General features: G+C 38.7%; 1 pseudogene; it reads left to right on the top strand.

Moving 5' to 3' along the window:
- The first annotated feature begins 437 nt into the window (after positions 1–437).
- The window catches only part of LOC138069333 (bile acid receptor-like), a 31960-nt pseudogene continuing 12766 nt past the window's right edge, over positions 438–19631 (top strand).

Raw genomic sequence — 19631 nt, 5'->3', positions numbered from 1 at the left:
ATATTGAAATTGAAAGTCCTGAACTCAGGCCAGCAGTTTTGGTTGTCTAATTGGTATTGAGGCCAGATCTGTATACAGAGTTGTTTTAAGCGATTAGCTTTGAGTTCAGTGAGAGAGAGTGGCTTGAGATTTATGAGAACACAGGCCAGAGGGGAATCCTTTGGGACAGATTGGCCAGACCCCATAATTGAAAGGCAAGCAGAGGCTCCTATTGGGAGCTCAAGTCATCACCCCTTGCCGCAATAGGAGTTACGAGAAGAGAGCTCCGTGTCGAGGTGGAGCATCCCCCACCATCATCTTCAGAGTGGCCTTAGGCTAGGGGTCCCTGGGACCCAGAGAGGACTAAGTTTTAGGGTGCCTCTAAAAAACTGTCCGGATTGGATCTTACCTTAGTTTAGGGGCTGGCTTGAATGGAGTGTTGCACGTAAAGCGGTCGAATGGCAAAAGGCCTCTGTCCTGGAGTTGGTCGGTCTCGCGAAAAAGAGAGTGTAGAGAAAGCAGGAAGAGACAGAGAGGCCAATATTCCTCAGGGTACATGGAAAACAGATAAAGCCCTTACAGAGGACTTGTACTGCTCACGAAGACACAGGGCGTCCTCTCGAGGAGGTCTTGAAAGCCCGGGCAGAAAAGTGAGCTCAGCAGGCTTCCACGCTCCAAAGAGCTGGCCGTGGAGAAGAAGGAACCTCAACCCCCCTGGGTTTCGGCACCAAAAATGTAAGGTCAGGAGTTAGAGTGGGCGAGGTCCAGAAAAAGAACGAGACTGGCACTCTACAGGAACAGATCACCTTTAATGAGGCGAGAAGGAGCAGCAGTCAGATTAGCGAGCTGCCGCACTTAACTAAGAAAGAGTAAGTATATATAGGCATGTATGTAGAAAGCTACTGTCTTAAGGGGGCCTGTTCTTTTCCAAGGTTGCTGGGAGTAGTTATCTCTTAAATGGCTGGGGCAAGGAGTTCTGGAGATCGGCCAGAGGCTGGGCCAGCTTGGAGCTGGGCGTAATTAACCTAATGTCTATTTTTTTCTTCTGGTGAGAAAGTTCTTTGTTTTGCCTAGAATGGTGGGGAGGATGTGGAGGGGAGTTTTAACTCCAGGCTACCTTGAGCCATGCAACTTTCCTTCACCTCCTGTCTTCTTTCATAGAAACTAGTACATAATTTTACTGCCTCTTTGAGGACTTTTTGAGGATCAAATTTTGTATCAGTCAAGATTCAATCCTAGAAGCAGAACTGGGAATTTTAAGTGATCTATTATAGGGAATCAGTTAATACAATTGTGAAGGTGACTAAGCAAGTCCAAAGTCCACAGGCAGGTTATCAGGAAGGGAACGTCATAAGCAGGCTAGAACCTACCAGCATGAATGTTTTGGAGTCTTTCTTTTCACTCTCTTTCCTTTTGTATCAATTGTCTCTCCCCTCCTCACAATGATCATTCTCATCATTTACAAACATAATTTTTTACTTCGTGTTAAGAGCAACAGCAACAATACAATACAAAGTGAAAAGTATCCCCGGACCTTACAACTCAATCTAGATACCATCCTACTTCTCTGCTCCTCTTCACAACTACAGTGAAAGTGAAAGTTGCGTCTAACTCTCTGTGACTCCTTGGACTATACAGTCCATGGAATTCTCCAGAATTCTAGAATACTGGAGTGGATAGCCATTCCCTTCTGCAACCCAGAGATCTTCCCAACCCAGGGATCAAACCCAGGTCTCCTGCATTGCAGGCAGATTCTTTACCGTCTGAGCCACCAGGGAAACCCTTCACAAGTAAATTTCTGGCCAAATGAATAGAAAATATTTCTATCCATTGCATTTTGCTACCTCACCATCTCCCATTCACTCTTCAATCCCCTGTAATTTGATTTCAGCCTCTCTGGGTTCAATCCCTGGGTTGGGAAGATGCCCTGGAGAAGGGAAAGGCTACCCACTCCGGTATTCTGGCCTAGAGAATTCCATGGACTGTATAGTCCCTGGGGTCGCAAAGAGTCAGACATGACTGAACGACTTTCATCCATCCCATACATTAAAGCTGTTGTTGCCAAGGTCATCATGGCAGGCACTTTTGATTGCTTAAAGCATCCATTCTCAACTGCTCTTTCTTTTGTCCATTTTCACTGTAGAGGCTAGACAACTTATTAAATAAATTTTCATCTTCCCGGAGTTTCCCCTGAAGTTCAGGATGACTGTGTTACATAGATCTGACTAATGAGATGCAAAATAATTCTGAGGGAAGGGGAAGTTTTTCTACTCTTGGTAAAGGGCATATGGTGCTGGCACCACACCTTTCCTTTTCTTCTGCTGTTTTGTACATGAGTCCAGAGCAATGACACCCACTTTCCAGTCATGAGAGAAAGTCCAAGGGAATGACAAAGCAGCAGGCTCTGATGATTGGCTCCCTAATACCTTTAGCTGCTTACATCCAGACTTTTTGTTGTGTGGGAAAAATAACAGACTCCTATTTGGGGTTTAAGTGGATTTTTTGTTTCTTGACTCTGAACTCAATTTTAATTAATTCAATCATCAACTACTTTCTTGCTGCTAAATTCAATGGAAGTTTCTCTCTTTATCTTATTTATCTTCTCTCAGTAGCATTTTACTCTATAGAATACCTTCTCCATGAAACGGATATTTCCATTTATGTCTTTAATGCCTCTTTCGTGGTTTCTCTATTCGCTTTTTAGCTACTCAGTCTCTTTTGTGAGTTCACTTTTCCCAAAGCAATACTTAAATATTGGTGTTCCTCAAAGCTGTGCACAACTACTTGTTTTCTTCCAAGGTGATCTTATATAGTTCAAAAGCTTTAAATACCATCAGTATCCTGGTGACTTCAAGATTATTACCTTCAGTATTGACATTTCTAAATTTCAGCTTCATGTATGTAATTCTTTGCTTGACATTCTAGATGCTTCATAAACATTTTAATCTCAACATGTCCAACATTGAACTACTGCTTTCTCTTAAAAATCCATGTCTCAAAAAAAAAAAAATCCATGTCTCTTCCACTCTTATACATCCTAGTAAACAGTAATGTAATCTGTCAACCAGAAATATGCAAGTAATCCATTTTTCCTCATTTCCATCATCCTTAGTGTGGTAGGTACTATAGATTGGCTCATTTAGTGTCCACTGCAATTAGCTATTCCCTGTTTTTCTCTACTTTAGAGACTTGAAAGTAAAATATCAATTCCCTAGCTTCCCTTGCAATTGAGTGGTCAGTGACATAGGTTTTTTTTTTTTTTTCAGTGACATAGTTTTGATTAAGGAAATATAGATGGATGTTTCTGGAAGTGCTTAACTTTCTGAATAAAGTATCACTAAAAGAAAAATTTTGCAACTCTATCTTTCTTACTGGAACTTATCTCCGGTATCTAGAAGTACCACATCCATCTTGTGACTGTATGGTTCAAAGTCATATGTTATTATGAAACAGCAAAGAATAAAAGGATCTGAGACACAGATGAGATTTATAGAATTGCTTACTCTCAGACTTTTTGTGCAGGGCAGGGGTGAGGGGGAAGCCTCTACTTAAGTTATTGTAGTAGGGTTTCTGTTTGTTGTTGTTTAGTTGCTAAGTCATGGCCAACTCTTTTGTGACCCCATGGACTGTAGCCTGTCAACCTTATCTGTTCTTGGGATTTCCCAGGCAAGAATACTGGAGTGGGTTGCCATTTCCTTCTCCAGGGGATATTCCTGTCCCAGGGATCAAACCCATGTTTCCTGCTTCTCTTGCATTGCCAGAAGATTGTTTTACTACTGATCCACCTCGGAAGCCCAGAGTTTTCTGTTACTTGTAGCCAAATGCAATTTCTGACTCTAATCACCCAATCCATCAGCAAGTCCTATGGGTTATACAACAAAGTATAACTTGAATCTGCCCGCTTATCTCCTAATCCATATCACCACCATCATCTTAGTCTAGGTTACCATCATCTCTCACCTGGTGTACTGTGATAGTCATCTTAATGGTTACCTCACTTATTTTGCTCTCCTCCCCATATATTGCATCAGAATTATGTGAAAATAAAATTCACTCATTCAGTACTTAGTTAAGAATAGAGAAGAATTACTTCAGCTTAACAAAGAGCGTGTATAAAAATCTTAGCTGACATCACACTTAATGGAGAAAAACAATGCTTTCTTCCTAATTTTGGAAGAAAGGTAAGCATATCCACTCTCACCACTCTTATTGAACACAGTACTGGAAGTTCTAGCCATTTTAATAAGTCAATAAAAAGAAATAAAAGACATACAGATGGGAAAGGAAGATATAAAACTATTTCTCAAGAAAACCAAACTATTTCTCCTTGCAGATGATATGATTGTCTACATAGAATATTCCAAGGAATAGAAAAATCTCTTTAGAGCTAATAAATTCAGCAAGGTTACAAGATACAAGAACAACAGAAAAATGCAATCATATTTCTATAACTCAACAATGAAGTAACTACAATTAAAAACAATACTACTTACAGTCATTCCAAAGAAAATGAAATACTTATCTATTTACTTCGCAAAACATGTACAGGATTTGTATGCTGAAATTTGTGATGAAAGAAATCAAAGACCACCCAATTAAATGAAGAGAAATACCATGCTCATGGGTTGGAAGGCTCAAAATAGTAAAGATGTCAATTCTCCTCAAACTGATCAGTAGGTTTAGTACAAGTCTTATAAAAATCCTGGCAATTTTTTTTTCCGTAGAAATACGCAGGGCTCAGCTGGTAAAGAACCCACCTGCCAATGCAGGAGACATAAGAGCTGTGGGTTCAATCCTTGGGTCGGGAAGATCCCCTGAAGGAGGGCATGATAACCCATTCTGCAACAATATTCTTGCCTGGAGAATCCCATAGACAGAGGAGCCTGGAAGGCTACAGTCCATGGGGTTGCAAAGAGTCAGACATGACTGAGGCAACTTAGCATGCATTTTGAAATTTATATGAAAAATTGTCTCAGCACATGTCCCAGAATAACTAAGACAATCTTGAAAAAGAAGGGTAAAGTGGGAAGATCCCTCCACTAAAAATCACATTTTTCTAGTTAGCTACTGCAAAAAAGTTGGGTATGGTAGTGGTGGAGAGATAGATAAATTAATTGACAGAATAGTGAAACCCAAAATATACTCACACATGTATGTCCAACTGAATTTTGACAAGGTGCAAAAACAATTCAACAAAGGAAAGGTCACTTTTTCACAAACAGTGCTCAAGCAATTGACCACCCACTCAGTATTCTTGCCTGGAAGTCCCACGGAAAGAGAAGCTGGAGGGCTACAGTCCATGGGGTCACAAAGAGTCGAAAACGACTGAGAACTGAACACAGACAATCAAAACAAAACCTTAAACTTCATATCTTATAAAAATAGTAACTAAAAATGAATTCTAGACTTGAATGTAAAACTTAAAATATGAAACTTTAAAAAATATATATAGAAGAAAATTTTGGGAATCTAGAGCCAAGGAAAGAGTTCTTAGACTTAATACTGTTAGTATAATCCATAAAAGGATGAATTGATAAATCATGCTTCATCAAAATTAAAAACTTTTGCTCTGCAAAAGATTCTGTAAAGAGGATGCAAAGACACACTACAGATTAGGAAAAATATTTGCAAAACCACATTTGCAACAAAAGAGTACTATCTAAAATACATAAACAACCCTGAAAACTCAATAGTAAAAAGATAAACACTTCAATCAGAAAATAGGGAAAAGGCATCAACAGACATTTCCCCAAAGAGGATAAACAGATGGCAAAAAAACATGTGAAATGACATTCAGTATGATTAGCCACGAGAGAAATGCAAATGAAAAGTGAAAGCTACCACTATACATCTATCAGAAATGCTAAAATTAAAAATAGTGACAATATCAAATTCTGGCAAAGATGCAGAGAAATTGGATCATTTCTATATTGCTAGTAGAAGTGTAAAATTATACAGCTATTCTGGAAAAGTTTGACAGTTTTTTATAAAATGCAATATACAATTATAAAACTAGAAGTTATATGTTTGGGCTTTTACCTCAGAGAAATGAAAACTTATGTTCTTATGTAAAACTGTACATGAGTGTTCATAGCAACTTTATTTGCAGTAGCAGAAAATGGAATTAACCCATATACCCTTCCAAGGGTAAATATTTATACTGTGATATGCCCATAACTGGGCTTCCCTGGTGACTCAAGATGGTAAAGAATTCGCCTGCAATGCAGGAGACTGGGTTTGAGCCCTGGGGTGCGAAGATCCCCTGGAGAAAGGAATGGCTACTCACTCCAGTTCTTGCCTAAGTAATTCCACGGACAGAGAAGCCTGGAGGGCTACAGTTCATGGGGTTGCAAAGAGTTGGACATGACTGAGGGACAAACACCTTCACTTCTTCACGCCCATAACCACAGACTACTACACAGCAATGAAAACAAGCGAATTATTTATACACACAACAACTTGGATCAACCTCCAGGGAAATACTGTTGAAGGAAAAAAGCCAATCATAAAAGGTTACACATGGGCTTCCCTGGTGGTCCAGTGGTTGAGAATTGCCTTGTGATGCAAGGGGCCCTGGTTTGAACCCTGGCCTGGGAGGATCCCACATGCTGCAGAGCAACTAAGCCTGTGTGCCACAGCTGATGAGCCTCCACTCTAGAGCCCATGAGCTGCAACTACTGACGCCCTCACACCTAGAACCTGAGCTCCATGACAGGAGAAGCCACCGCAATGAAAAACTCATGCCCTGCAACCAGGAAGCAGCTCCCGTTCACTGCGACTAAAGAAAGCCGGAGCAAGCAACAACAAAGGCCCACCACAACCAAAAATAAAATAAATTAAAAAAGGGTTACACAATGTATGATCAATTATATAACATTTTGAAAAGACAAATTTTTAGAAATTGGGGACAAATTAGTGGTTGCCAGAAGTTGACAATGGGAAGATGGAAGAGGGAGGAGGGTGTGGTTAAAACTTGAGGGATTCCTAATATTGGAACTATTCAGAATCTTGATAGTGTGATGGGTTCATGAACCTACAAGTGATAAAATTGTACAGAATTTAATTCATATGTGTAATTTAAGTGTAGATAAAATTGGGGAACTCTGAACAAGGTGTTTTTTGTCAATGCCCATATACTGGCAGCTACATTGTATTACAGTTTTACAAATTGTTATCACTGGGGGAAACTAAATTAAGCACATGCTCTCTCTATATTATTTCTTAAAACTGCAAGTAAATCTACAAGGATCTCAATGAAAATGTCAATTAAAAACAAAACATCAAAAGAAAACAATACAAAAGATATACTTCAGATGGTGTCTTTTCTGCTTAAAATCCATTAGTGATCTCCTATTATGCCCAGAATAAAATTCAGACTTCTCTATTAAGGCTGTTATAATCTGGTTTTAATTTCTCTCCAGTCTCATTTTGTTCTGTTCATGTCTTCTGTCACCATTCACCACACTGGCCTTCTTTAGATGTACACAACTAACTGTATGTTGTTCCCACTAAAACACTCATCCCTCAACTTTTCCTATGGCTAGCTTTTCCTTATCCTTTAGGTCTTGCTTTGCATGTCACTTTCTCAAAAAACCTTCCCTAGTGAGAAATGCTGGGCTGGAAGAAACACAAGCTGGAATCAAAATTGCCGGGAGAAATAGCAATAACCTCAGATATGCAGATGACACCACCCTTATGGCAGAAAGTGAAGAGGAACTAAAACACCTCTTGATGAAAGTGAAAGAGGAGAGTGAAAAAGTTGGCTTAAAGCTCAACATTCAGAAAACGAAGATCATGGCATCTGGTCCCATCACTTCATGGGAAATAGATGGGGAAATAGTGGAAACAGTGTCAGACCTTATTTTGGGGGGCTCCAAAATCACAGCCATGAAATTAAAAGATGCTTACTCCTTGGAAGAAAAGTTATGACCAACCTAGATAGCATATTGAAAAAAAGAGATATTACTTTGCCAACAAAGGTCCATCTAGTCAAGGCTATGGTTTTTCCAGTGGTCATGTAGGGATGTGAGAGTTGGACTGTGAAGAAAGCTGAGCGCCGAAGGATTGATGCTTTTGAACTGTGGTGTTGGAGAAGACTCTTGAGAGTCCCTTGGACTGCAAGGAGATCCAACCAGTCCATTCTGAAGGAGATCGGCCCTGGGATTTCTTTGGAAGGAATGATGCTAAGGCTGAAACTCCAGTACTTTGGCCACCTCATGTGAACAGTTGACTCATTGGAAAAGACTCTGATGCTGGGAGGGATTGGGGGCAGGAGGAGAAGGGGACAACAGAGGATGAGATGGCTGGATGGCATCACTGACTCAATGGACATGAGTCTGAGTGAACTCCGGGAGTTGGTGATGGACTGGGAGGCCTGGTGTGCTGTGATTCATGGGGTTGCAAAGAGTCAGACATGACTGAGCGACTGAACTGAACTGAACTGAACCACTGTGAAAGTGCTGAGTTCTAACCACTGAACCACCAGGGAATTATCAAATCTTTTTTTTTTGTAAAACTAAACAAGGAAGCTGATTGTCAATGAATTGTAATATCTCAGATATAATCAGGGTAGAATTGAGGGTATGAGTGATCAGGATGATACGAATAAGTAAAAAGTTTGAATCATTGAGCATTTGAAATTGTATTTTTTTAATACAGAAACTTATAACTTTGCTTATAAGCAGAGGTTAAAATTGGGAATTATATAAGCAAGAACATTTCATAAATTATCCCTGATATTTGTATGTTAATAGTGAAAGAATTGAAGTTCTAAAAAAAAAAAATGTGTTCTCTTAAGAAACAAATGTTCTGGAACTTAGAAGTTAAGCAATGCTTCTAAAAAATATCAAGTACTTATATGTTTGTTTTGCTATTTCCCTTTCCTTTTTTAATACTTATCCTATCATTTCTTGAGGAAAATGTTTTACATATTAGGGTGAAGTAGTGAAATTGACCTGGAACTGCATCATTTCCAGCTTCATGTAGTTTTTTTGCTATTTTTTCATGTAAGGTTGCTAGTAGAGTATCACTTCTTTCAAGTATCACTTCTTTTCCTATTTTTGAAATATCTTAGAGTCAACACAAATGAATTATAATGCAATGACTTATTTTTTGGTTCACTAATAAAAAATCTCAGATACAGGCCTATTATTTTAAAAAGTAAACAAAACTCTATGTGAGATGACTTGGAGATTTTTATCAGGAATTCTACTCCATAGTAAATGAAAACTTTTGAAGAATTCATCACCGGTATTAGAGTCTGAAGTCAGAAACTGGAGGTGGACAAGATCAGATGCCAGGAAAAATAGAGAATGTATACTGAAGTTGAGCCATGTTTATGTGAAAGTAAAACTGGGCAGGACTGAGACAAGAGTGCAGAGTCAGATACAAATACAGTGAGTCAGCAGATCAGAGATGGTGTAACCAGGAGAATGGAGTTCAGTGGTAGAACACATTTGTAAACTTCAGTTCAGTTCAGTTCAGTCGCTCAGTCGTGTCCGACTCTTTGTGACCCCATGAATCACAGCACAGCAGGCCTCCCTGTCCATCACCAACTCCCGAAGTCTACTCAAACTCATGTCCATTAAGTCGGTGATGCCATCCAGCCATCTCATCCTCTGTCGTCCCCTTCTCCTCCTGCCCCCAGTCCCTCCCAGCATCAGAGTCTTTTCCAGTGAGTCAACTGTTCACATGAGGTGGCCAAAGTATTGGAGTTTCAGCTTCAGCATCATTCCTTCCAATGAACACCCAGGGCTGATCTCCTTTAGGATGGACTGGTTTGATCTCCTTGCAGTCCAAGGGACTCTCAAGAGTCTTCTCCAACACCACAGTTCAAAAGCATCAATTCTTCGGCACTCAGCCTTCTTCACAGTCCAACTCTCACATCCATACATGACCACTGGAAAAACCATAGCCTTGACTAGATGGACCTTTGTTGGCAAAGTAATGTCTCTGCTTTTTAAACTTTGTAAACTTGCTTCTGTACAAATGTCTTAAAGGACTGAGACTCTAAGTCTGGTATCCAACAGATTTTATATATGTAAGAGACATTAAAGAAATCATAACGAAATTATTTATAAATCCTATTCAACTGCTTGGATTTTCACTGAGTTTCATCTTTGCTACTAACTATCCATGAGAACTTGAACAAGGAATAGTATCTACTTATGTTGCAGTTTTTCTCAGCCATAAACATGAGAGAGTTGGATTAGATGATTTGTACACATCTAACATGCAACATGCAACATGTTAGATGACTGACTAGCATGTTGCGGACATGACTGAGCAACTTCCCTTTCACTTTCCTCTTTCCTGCATTGGAGAAGGCAATGGCAACCCACTCCAGTGTTCTTGCCTGGAGAATCCCAGGGACGGAGGAGCCTGGTGGGCTGCCGTCTATGGGGTCGCACAGTTGGACATGACCGAAATGACTTAGCAACAGCATCTGTCTAAATTAAATATGAATGTTAATTTCGTTGGTAACTTTATTATTAAACTATTAATATTAGTTTTAGATATTAAAAAAATAATGATACTCTTTTTTTGAGATCCTTAGATTTCACTAACAGTAAATTAATTTTGCAAGGTGAATAAGACAATTGTTATTACTGTGAGAGTCAAACTGTAAAAAACATTTTGCCCTGAAAATAAAACAATTAATTCAGTAGATTACACAGTAATTTGATTCCTAAAGAATGACAAGTTAATTTTGTACTGTAGTTGGACTTGATATTTGATGTGATAGGTCATTTCACAGTGATGTTTACTTTTATATGTTAAAAATTAAACTTTCTAAAAATAAAGAACTTATTGATAAGCTATTTTATTTTTTGAAGCAATAGATTGTATGTAAATTCAGGCCACTTGAAATAAATTCTAATAAAGATGTATTCAGGGAATTATACTTTTGTTGAAAACTCTATGATGACATAATTATGAAAATTATGTCAGATTATGGACATAGATACAAAAATATTTCTATATCCCTATAGAATATATAAAATATTACTTTCATGTTTATGAATTTTCTAAATATTTAATCTATTTTCTCTTTTTATTTTATGCTGTGAAAAATACCTAACATGGTATTAATCACTTTTTTCACTTAGAACTGTATGGATTATCTGATTAGATTTATATGAACTGTCTAGAATAGGCATATCCATAGAAACAGGGAGTTGCTTAGTAGTAGTCAGGGATGCTAAGTCGCTTCAGTCATGTTCGACTCTGTGAGACCCCATAGACGGCAGCCCACCAGGCTCCCCCATCCCTGGGATTCTCCAGGCAAGAACACTGGAGTGGGTTGCCATGTCCTTCTCCAATGCATGAAAGTGAAAAGTGAAAGGGAGGTCACTCAGTCATGTCTGACTCTTAGTGACCCCATGGACTGCAGCCTACCAGGCTCCTCCATTCATGAGATTTTCCAAGCAAGAGTACTGGAGTGGGTTGCCATTGCCTTCTCTGTGTCAGGGATGGGGAGGAGGAAATTAGGTGTTATGCTTACAGGTATGGGCTGATCATTTTGGGGTGACAATAATGCTCTGGGATTAGTGATGGTACTCGCTACACACTCTGAATATTTTAAAATCCACTGAAGTATACAGTAATTTAAAAGAATGAATATGATATTATGTAAATTACATATGTAATTTGTTAAATTATGTATGTAAATCACATATTGATAAAGCTATATAAATCCATGAGTAGACTTCACAGTGTTAAATCCTCCCTGTATACAAAAGTTAAAGGATAAATTCTTATGAAAGAATCAAAAAGCCTTTAGTTTGTGTTATTATTCAAATATATTCTTTTCATTTTTCCTGGTTCCAATCAGCTCAGAGAATTTTGGCTCAAAGAAGCACTACCATAAAAAATCTTTTTTCTTTTAGTCTTCATGATATCTTTTTAAAATTTTAATTGGAGGCTAATTACTTTACAATATTGTGGTGGTTTTTGCCATACATTCACTTGAATCAGCCATGGGTGTACATGTGTTCCCCATCCTGAACCCCCCTCCCACCTCCCTCCCCATACCATCCCTCAGGGTCATCTTTTCATAATTATGTATCACCTAGCGCTATTACTCATTTTTTAGTAGATACTATTATGAAAACTAAAAGGTTTTTCTTGTGAAGCAATCTATTATTTTTCAATTAAGTCAGTTTTAGGCAGTGCATTATTCATGATTCAAATTACATATATTGTAAGTGTAAAAATGCAAAAACTTAAAAATTCTTTAACATATAGATGTAGTTCTTAGGAATCAATGTTTTTCCTGTTAAGATTTTAGACATATGAAGATTTACTAAGAGCAGTTTATGGCTAAAGCAGAGGAAATGCAAATCTGTTTATTCAATTAAAGTTTTTAGTAAAATAGCTATCATAATCTGTGAAAAATGCAGTTTTTTTAATAAAGTTGTGTTTGTTAAACTAAGAAACAGACTTTGCCCAGGGAAAATTTATTCTCTTGATAAAATCTCCTCTCTTAACTAAGTTATTTTCTTTTAAAATAAATGTTTACTAGGAAAGATAATGAAATAGAATCATTCCAAGCCCATTGTAACTCTTCTCTTTGTTTCAATAGGATAGGAAGTTTTTAATTACAGACCTCTCTCTAGGTTGTTAATAATTTACCTATGTGTTTTTAAAGTAATTTTATAAGCTTATTGTTTCTGAAAATTTTGTTTTTCCATGAATATATATTGTTATATTAATACTTCTGTTAGTTAAAGAGGGAGGGGATATATGTATACCCATGGCTGAGTTATGTTGATGTATGGCAACATACACAGCACAGTATTGTATGTGACACAACACGCAAACCAACACAGAAACCAACACAGTATTATAAAGCAATTATCTCCTATTGAAAATAAATAAATTTAAAAAATAAAATATTTCTATTAAACGTTAAAAATCTGAAGAAAAATTTAATTAGTGAACATTTTATGTAGAAAATAATGCAACTATTACTATGAACATAAAAAAGATAAATATTTCATATTTTTAAAAGGCATATTTTAATCAATGGTTTATTTATGTCCCATATATACTCTGAAATATAACTACAAGCATACCTCATTTCATTGCACTTTGCTTTGTTACACTTTGTAGATACTGAGTTTTTTACAAATTGAAGTTTTGTGGCAACCCTACATTGAGGAAATCTATTGGAACCATTTTTTTCCAACAGCAGTTAGCTCAGTTTGTGTCTCTGTGTCACATTTTGGTAATTCTAGTAATATTTCAAACTTTTTCATTTTTATTATATTTGTTATAGTGACCTGTGATCATTGATTTCTGATGTTATTATTGTAATTGTTTTGGGGTACCATGAACCCATACTCATATAAAATGCAAACAAAATATTGTATGTGTTCTGACTGTTCCACTGACTTGCTGGTTCCCATCTCTCTGCCTTTCCTTGGGCCTCAGTATTCTTTCAGACAACTATATTGAAATTAGGCCACTGAGTAACCTTATGATGACTTCTAAGTGCTCAAGTAAAAGGATGAGTCTCATGACTCTCACTTTAAATCAAAAGTTAGAAATGATTAAACATAGTGAAGGAGAAGGTATGCTGAAAGCTGAGATAGGTCAAAAACTAGGCCTCATGTGCCAAGGGTTGGGAATGCAAAGGAAAAGTTCTTGCAGGAAATTAGAGGTGCTTCTCTAGTGAACACACAAATGATAAAGTGATATTGCTGATATGGAGAAAGTCTTAGTGGTCTGGATGGAAGATTAAACCGCCACAATATTCCTTTTAAGCTGAAGCCTAATCCACAGCAATGTCTTAACTCTCTTCAATTCTACAAAGGCTGAGTGATAAGGAAGCTGCAGAAGAAAAGTTTGAAGATAGCAGCGGTAGTTTCATGATGTTTAAGGAATGAAGCCATCTCTATAACATAAAAGTGCAAGGTGAAGCAGCAAGTGCTGATGAAGACACTGTAGCAAGTTATCCAGAAGTTCTACCCAAATAATAAATGAAGGTGGTTTACACTAAATGACAAATGTAGATGAAATAACTTTATTGGAAGAAAATGCCATCTAGGACTTTCATAGCTAGAGAGGAGAATACCTGGCTTCAGAACTTCAAAGACAGACTGTCTTGTTAGGGGCTAATACAGCTTGTGACTTGAAGCCAATACTGATTTACCATTCTAAAAATCCTGCAGCCCTTAAGAATTAAAACTAAATCTACTCTGCCTGTGCTCTATAAATGGAAAAACGAAGTCTAGATGACAGCACATCAGTTTACCTCATTGTTGTTGTTTTTTAGTTACTAAGATGTGTCCGATTCTTTGCGACCCCATGGACTGCAGCATGCCAGGCTTCCCTGTCCTTCACTATCTCCCAGAGTTTGCTCAAACTCATGTCCATGTCCATGAGTTTGCTCAAACTCATGATAGAATGAGTGATGCTATACAACCATCTTTCTCTTTCATCCCCTTCTCCTTTTGCCCTCAATCTTTCCCAGCATCAGGATGTTTTCCAATGAATCAGTTCTTTACATGAGGTGGCTGAAGTATTGGAGTTTCAGCTTCAGCATCAGTCCTTCCAGTGAATATTCAGGGTTGATTTCCTTTAGGATTGAGTGGTTTGACTCCTTGCTGTCCGAGGGACTCTCAAGAATCTTCTCCAGCACCACAGTTTGAAAACATCAATTCTTTGACGCTCAGCCTTGTTTATGGTCCAACTCTCACATCTGTACATGACTTACTGGAAAGATCATAGTTTTGACCATATAGACCTTTGTCAGCAAAATGATGTCTCTGCTTTTTAATACATTGTCAGGTTTGCCATAGCATTCCTTCCAAGGAGCAAGCATCTTTTAATTTCATGGCTGCAGTGATTTTGGAGCCCAAGAAAATAACATCTGTCACTGTTTCCACTTTCTCACCTTCTATTTGTCATGAAGTGATGGGACTGGATGCCATGATCTTAGTTTTTGAATGTAGAGTTTTAAGCCAGCTTTTTCACTCTCCTCTTTCACTTTCATCAAGGGGCTCTTTAGTTCCTCTGCAGTTCAGTTCAGTTCATTTCAGTCGCTCAGTCATGTCCGACTCTTTGTGACCCCATGAACTGCAGCACGCCAGGCCTCCCTGTCTATCACCAACTCCCAGAGTCCACCCAAACCCATGTCCATTGGAAAGCTCAGCAGTGGCCACAGGACTGGAAAAGGTCAGTTTTCATTCCAATCCCAAAGAAAAGCAGTGCCAAAGAATGTTCAAACTACTGCACAAATGCACGCGTCTCACACGCTAGCAAAGTAGTGCTCAAAATTCTCCAAGCCTGGCTTCAACAGTACGTGAACCGTGAACTTTCAGATGTTCAAGCTGGATTTAGAAAAGGCAGAGGAACCAGAGATCAAATTGCCAACATCTGTTGGATCATTGAAAAAGCAAGAAAGTTTCAGAAAAACATCTACTTTGGCTTTATTGACTATGCCAAAGCCTTTGATTGTGTGGATCACAACAAACTGGAAAATTCTTCAAAAGATGGAAATACCAGACCACCTGACCTGCCTCTTGAGAAATCTGTATGCAGGTCAGGAAGCAACAGTTAGAACTGGACATGGAACAACAGACTGGTTCCAAATAGGAAAAGGAGTATGCCAAGGCTGTATATTGTCACCCTGCTTATTTAACTTATATGCAGAGTACATCATGAGAAATGCTGGCCTGGAGGAAGCACAAACTGGAATCAAGATTGCTGGGAGAAATATCAATAACCTCAGATATGCAGATGACACCACCCTTATGGCAGAAAGTGAAGAAAAACTAAAGAGCCTCTTGATGAAAGTGAAAGAGGAGAGCAGAAAAAGTTGGCTTAAAGTTCAACATTCAGGAAACTAAGATCATGGCATCTGGTCCCATCACTTTATGGGAAATAGATGGGGAAACAGTGGAAACAGTGGCTGACTTTATTTTTCGGGGCTCCAAAATCACTGCAGATGGTGATTGCAGCCATGAAATTAAAAGACGCTTACTCCTTGGAAGGAAAGTTATGACCAACCTAGACAGCATATTAAAAAGCAGAGACTTTGCCAACAAAGATCCGTCTAGTCAAGACTATGGTTTTTCCAGTGGTCATGTATGGATGTGAGAGTTGGACTATAAAGAAAGCTGAGCGCCGAAGAACTGATGCTTTTGAACTGTGGTGTTGGAGAAGACTCTTGAGAGTCCCTTGGACTGCAAGGAGATCCAACCAGTCCATCCTAAAGGAGATCAGTCCTTGGTGTTCATTGGAAGGACTGATGTTGAAGCTGAAACCCCAATACTTTGGCCACTTGATGTGAAGAGCTGACTCATTGGAAAAAGATCCTGATGCTGGGAAAGACTGAGGGCAGGAGGAGAAGGGGATGACAGAGGATGAGATGGTTGGTGAGGAACAGTATGAAAAGTTCCTCTTCACTTTCTGCCATTATTGTGGTATCATCTGCTTATCTGAGGTTGTTGATATTTCTCCCAGCAATCTTTTTTTTTTAATATCCTAATTTTTAAATAGATATTTTATTATTTATTTATGGCTGTGCTTTGTCTTCATTGCTGCACTGGCTTTTCTCTAGTTGTGGCAAGGAAGGGCTACTCTCTAGTTGCAGTGCATGACTTCTCACTGTGATGGCTCCTCTCGTGGAGCACAGGCTTCAGTAGTTGCGGGACATGGGCTTAGTAGTTGGGGCTCCTGGGCTCTAGAGCACAAGCTCAATAGTTGTGGCCCATAGGTTAGTTGCTCTGCGGCATGTGGAATCTTCCCGGAGCAGGGATCAAACCCATTTCCCTGCATTGGCAGGCAGATTCTTAACCACTGGATCACCAGAGCAGCCTCTCCTGGCAATCTTGATTCCAGCTTGTGATTCATCCAGCTCTGCATTTTGCATGACGTACTCTGCATATAGGTTAAATAAGCAGTGTGACAATTTGTACTCTTTTCCCAATTTGAAAGCAGTCTGTTGTTCCATGTCTGGTTCTAACTGTTGATCTTGACCTGCATATAGGTTTCTCAGGAGACAGTTAAAGTGGTCTGATATTCCTATCTCTTTAAGAATTTTCATGTTTACAACATGATTTACTGTATATTTTAGCTATATTGTTGAAATTTACTGCTCAGAAGTAAAGAATCAAAACATTATTGGTCATTGACAATGTACCTGGTCACTCAAGAGTTCTAATGGAGATGTACAATCAGTTTAATGTTCTTCTTATGCCTGCTAATACAACATCCATTCTGTAGCCCATGGCTTTAACTTTCAAATCTTATTAAGAAATTTCTTATTTAAGAAATACATTTTATAAGTCTATAGCTGCCACAGATGGTGATTACTCTGATGGATCTAAGCCAAGTAACTTGAACATCTTCTGATGGGGATTCACCTTTTTAGATCCCACTGAGAACATTCATGAGTCATGGGTCAAAATACCAACATTAACAGGAGTTTGGAGGGAGTTGATCCCAGGTTCAAAACTTCAATAGAGGAAGAAACTGCTATTGTTGTGGAAATAGCAAGAGAACTAGAATTAGAAGTCAAGCATGAAGATGACTGAATTGCTGCAATTTCATGATAAAACATGAATGGATGAGGAGTTGCCTCTTATGGAAGAGCAAAGAAAGTGGTTTCTTGAGATGGAAGCCACCCCTGGTGAAGATGCTATGAAAGTTGTTGAAACGACAACAAAGGAATATTAAGTAAACCTTGCTGATAAAGCACTGGCAAGGCTTGCAAGATTTATTCCAATTTTGAAAGAAGTTCAACTGTGTGTAAACTGCTATGAAACAGCAGCGCATGCTGCAGAGAAATCACTCTTGAAAGGAAGAATCAATCAATGTGGGTAACTTCATAGTTGTCTTATTTTAAGATATTGCCAATCTCCACTCCAATCTTTAGCAACCTCCACCCTGACCAGTCAGCAGCGAATAACACTGAGGCAAGACTCTTCACCGGTTAAAAGATTATGACTCTCTAAAGGCTCAGATGATTACTTTTTTAAAAAAATAAAGTGTTTTTTAATAAGGTATTTTTAAAAACAAAATGCTATCTCATTCTTAGTAGGCTGCAGGATAAACTAAGTTTCAGTATGCACTAGGCAATAAAAAAATGTATGTGACTTGCATTATTGTGATATTTGCTTAATTTCAAGGGTCTGGAATCAGTCTTGCAATATTGCTGAGGTGCACCTGTATTCCATAAACTGATAAAACATTTCTGCTTTAGAAAATGTTTGAGGGCATTTATTTATCAGTATTGGAAGGACTTAGTTTGAGAACATTGCTATTTGTGATTTGAAACCTAACAGGGGCGTTGCTGTAAGATACTTATGTGTGAATTTGCCAGGATGTTATCAGTCTGTTTTAATGTGCTATCTCCGATTTATTCTATATCACTTCTTAAATGAAATTTTGCTCAGCTAGAAGAGGAGTATCAAATGCTTTTTACTTTTCAGATATTTGATGTTATCTGAAGCCTAATGCTAAAAGCAATAATTTTAAAAGAAGGCTAACAACTTTAAGTTTTCATATTTGTTTGGAATTTTCTAAAATGGAATTTAGACTCAAAGAGAAGTTTGGAAAGAACTAAACAGGATTATTGCTAAAAACTATGACACAAATTAAACTGATGGTATTTAGAATCCTTTTTATATGGAGAGCCAATAAACCTGTTGTAATACTGACTGATCTTACTGATTTTAGTCCTTACTTTTCAAGGAAAACTTCATACTGAAAGTGCACTTGGGCTTCCTTGGTGGCTCAGTGGTAGAGAGTCTGTCTGCCAATGCAGGATACACGGGTTTGATCCCTGATCCTGGAAGATCCACATGCCGAGGAGAGACTAGGCTCATGTGCCACAACTATTGAGCCTGTGCTATAGAGCCTGGTCACCACAACTCCTGAGCCCGTGTGCTGCCACTGTTGAAGGCTGCATGCCCCAGAGTCTGTCTTCGGCAACAAGAGATGGTGGTGAAAGTAGCTCAGTTGTGTCCGACTCTTTGCGACCCATGGACTGTATAGTCCATGGAATTCTCCAGGCCAGAATACTGGAGTGGGTAGCCTTTCCTTTCTCCAGGGGTTCTTCCCAACCCAGGGATCGAACCCAGGTCTCCCACATTGTGGGTGGATTCTTTACCAGCTGAGCCACAAGGGAAGCCCAAGAAAACTCGAGTGGGTAGCCTATCCTTTCTCCAGGGGATCTTCCTGACCTAGAAATTGAACTGGGGTTTCCTGCATGGCAGGTGGGTTCTTTACCAGCTGAGCGATGAGGGAAGCCCAATGAGAAGCCTGTGCACGGCAACTAGAGAGTAGCCCTCTCTTGCTGCAACTAGAAAAAAGCCCATGCAGCAATGAAGACCCAGCACAGCCAAAAATTATGAAATAAACAAGTAAATAAATAAAATAAAAAAGAAAGTGCAACTATTTGGGGACATCACTTTTGCTTCACCTGTACCATTCAGTACTTCCTCTTCTGTACTCAGTCACTTAGTCATGGACTGTAGCCTGCCAGGCTCCTCTGTCCATGGGAATTCTCCAGGTAAGAATACTGGAGTGGAATGTCATTTCTTTCTCCAGGGGACTGCTACTATGCTATCAGAGTGGGAGATTCAAGTACTTTTAAAGGAACCTCAGTTCAGTTCAGTTCAGTTCAGTCGCTCAGTTGTGTC

The sequence above is a fragment of the Capricornis sumatraensis genome, chromosome 2 (genome assembly GCF_032405125.1).
Source record: "Capricornis sumatraensis isolate serow.1 chromosome 2, serow.2, whole genome shotgun sequence".
Taxonomy (NCBI): Eukaryota; Metazoa; Chordata; class Mammalia; order Artiodactyla; family Bovidae; genus Capricornis; species Capricornis sumatraensis.
The sequence above is the reverse complement of the archived record's forward strand: the minus strand, read 5'-3'. Positions and strand labels throughout refer to the sequence as shown.